This window comes from Octopus bimaculoides, chromosome 22 (genome assembly GCF_001194135.2).
Source record: "Octopus bimaculoides isolate UCB-OBI-ISO-001 chromosome 22, ASM119413v2, whole genome shotgun sequence".
Taxonomy (NCBI): Eukaryota; Metazoa; Mollusca; class Cephalopoda; order Octopoda; family Octopodidae; genus Octopus; species Octopus bimaculoides.
The window spans coordinates 9,296,832-9,299,789 of record NC_069002.1 but is presented as its reverse complement, the minus strand read 5'-3'; the positions used below and the strand labels follow the sequence as shown (position 1 = coordinate 9,299,789).

Sequence of the window (2,958 nt, the reverse complement as noted above, 5' to 3'; positions counted from 1 at the left end):
TATATATATATATATATATATATATATATATATATAAAATAAATGAAAAGAGAACATGCAAAATTTAATAAATGAACAACAATACATACAGATTAAAAATAACGAACAATAGGTATAAAGTACCAGTTGTATGCAACAATAGACATTATGAGGTCAGTCCAGACTCATGTTTATATGTTTTGGATAAAACAGTAACAATGATAATGTTGATTTTAAAGTAGACACTGAGTATCATGCATAAATGATATTGATTTTGATGCAGACAATATGTATCATGCATAAATAATAATGATTTAGGAATCTTTTATTATCATCGTCATTTAATGACCTCTTTTCCATCCATGCTAGGGCTGACAGAGTTTATTGAGGTAGGTTTTCTACATTTGGATGCCCTTCCTGTCACCAACTTTCACTTGTTTCCAAGCAAAGTAATATTTCCTCACAGCCAGATATCTTTTCATAGAAATATTAGGAATGAATAACGACACTGGTTATGAACTAAATAGGATGACTGGTGTGTAATAGAACTTTCGTTAATCGATTCCCTCCCAGCCAGACACTTAATTGACTTGGCATGAGATGGTTTCACACGGCCAATCTGGTGCCACCTCTCTAGCATCACTGATTTAACATCAGATGTTTTAATGCTTCTCTCACTCTCCCCACCACTCTCTGTTTATGTATCTGAGGAGAGGGAGAGTAGTGTTTATGTCAATCGTGTTCAATCAATAAACTGTAATACTTCTTTCACTTTTTATATGTGTGTTTGAATGTATTTCTACACGTATATTTCTGTGTGTATTTCTGCATGTATGTTTGTGTGTGCGTTTTGCTTCCAGTGCCAAAAAGTACGGTTGTCAAAACAGGTTCAATGTTCAGTCAGCCATACCAAATCGCCAGCATCCCCACACAGCACCACTGAAGTAACATATGACACGTCTTGCTCAAGGACACAACATGCTGCCCAGTCCAGGAACTGAACCCATGACCTACATGGTGAGTGCAACACTAACCACTGGGCCACTCCTGATGGATGACGTCTTTGCATCACTCGGGTGACAACTCTACAACCCAAGGGTCTGCTTAGGATAGTTGCTGCTGGTGAGGGTTTTACAAGATCAGTGTGCAAACCCTAACCCAACCTCTCTTTCAAACAGCAACAGTCTCAGCTCAAATGCAGTTCAATCAGGTGTTGGGAGGTCAAAGTACGAGAGATAATGGATGATGAACTTTTTAATTTGTACATCAGGTGTTTGTCAGGGAGTGTCTTATAGATATAAGCGACAGTAATAGTGACTCAATCGTGTGCGTGGCAGGGAGGAGTGATGTACTGTTGTTGAGAAATATCTATCATGAACTGCTAGATAATAATGCAGCTTATCTTGATACATGTTAGATTAGTATAGTCATACTGATTTAATCAATGATTCACCAACATCAAAAAAGGAAAAAAAAAAAATTTTAAAGGCTATTCTTTTACTTGTTTCAGTCATTTGACTGTAGCCATGCTGGAGCAAATAGACCCCAAGACTTATTCTTTGTAAGCCTAGTACTTATCCTATCGGTCTCTCTTGCTGAACCGCTAGGGATGTAAACACACCAACATTGGTTGTCAAGCAATGGTGGGGGGGACAAACAGAGGCACACAAAGCTTGCAGCCTTTGACTTTTTCTATCCAAGTAGTTTTTGAACTCAAGATTCGACATGCTATCATTTATAGCTTTATCTACTTCAAGTTCCACCGTTAAAACAATTTATTTCATATTCCTTGTAGTTTCTAGATAAATAACGCTTATGACGTAAACAGACATCTTACAATTCTCATTGGCAAAGAGCAAAGTTTTTAAAAGAGACAGAGAAAATTTGAGGAGCTGCTGTCATGTAAAGTGTTGTGGAAAAACAAGGAAACGACATCAAATAAAACTGCAAAAATAAGACATGCTTTAAACACAAAACTACTAATCTGTGAAATCAACAACAATACAAAATAACACAAAGTAAGCTGTGTTACGAAAGAATAGCTACTAAATTTTTGTGCATTACACTGCAAGATTCTAACAAATATATATATATAGATGTATAGAAATATACATGTGCAGTTGTATATAAAATAATGCTGACCATCAAATAAAACTGCAAAAACATGTCATGCTTTAAACACAAGACTACTGATCCGTGAAATCAACAAAAATGCAAAACAACACAAAACAAGCTGTGTTATGAAAGAATAGCTACTTAATATATGTGCATTACACTGCAAGATTCTGACAAATATATATATAGATGTATAGAAATATACATGTGCAGTTGTATATAAAATAATGCTGACCAGCAAGAAAACTGGCCTGACAAGCAGAGAGAGTCAGATAAACAATTGACGATCGATTAAGAGCAATGAAATGTTTTAATTGGCATCAATTGCATCAGACCTCAGTGCCGTCAGGTGGACAGATGGTTGAAGGAACAGCATCCTCAGGAAGTCCTGGCAGCAACAGAGGGATTACCAAGTCATCCATATTGGGCAGCACAAATATTCGCTAAGGAATATACAGAGAAAAATAACCAAATGAATGAAGAATAAAAAAAGAATCCGTCTTTTGTTTTTTGTAAGTTACCAGCTGAAATATAGAACATAAATGTATATACAGGTACAACACTGACTTTCAAGAAAGGTTTTGGAATCAAAAGTTCCAGAAAATTGTTGTTGTACCTAAATAATCTTATCCATTACATATACAGTTATTTTTTAATTGGTTTTAATAGTATATAATAAAATTAGGAACACCACCAAATTAGGTGGTGTATATATGTATATATATATATATATATATATACACACACACACACACACACGGGTTGGACAAAATAAAGGAAACACCTCGCATCATAATTTTGAAATATCTATAAAACCATCAAAAGCTAGTTTAAACATGGAAGAGGACCAGTGATGATCGGGGG

The 2,958-nt window shown here is 35.3% G+C and overlaps 1 protein-coding gene across 1 annotated transcript in view; it reads right to left on the bottom strand.

Annotated features, from left to right (window-relative positions):
• Positions 1–2,958, bottom strand: part of LOC106874154 (testis-expressed protein 2) — a 13,767-nt gene that overhangs the window by 1,910 nt on the left and 8,899 nt on the right. The gene's annotated exons all lie outside the window — the stretch shown is intronic.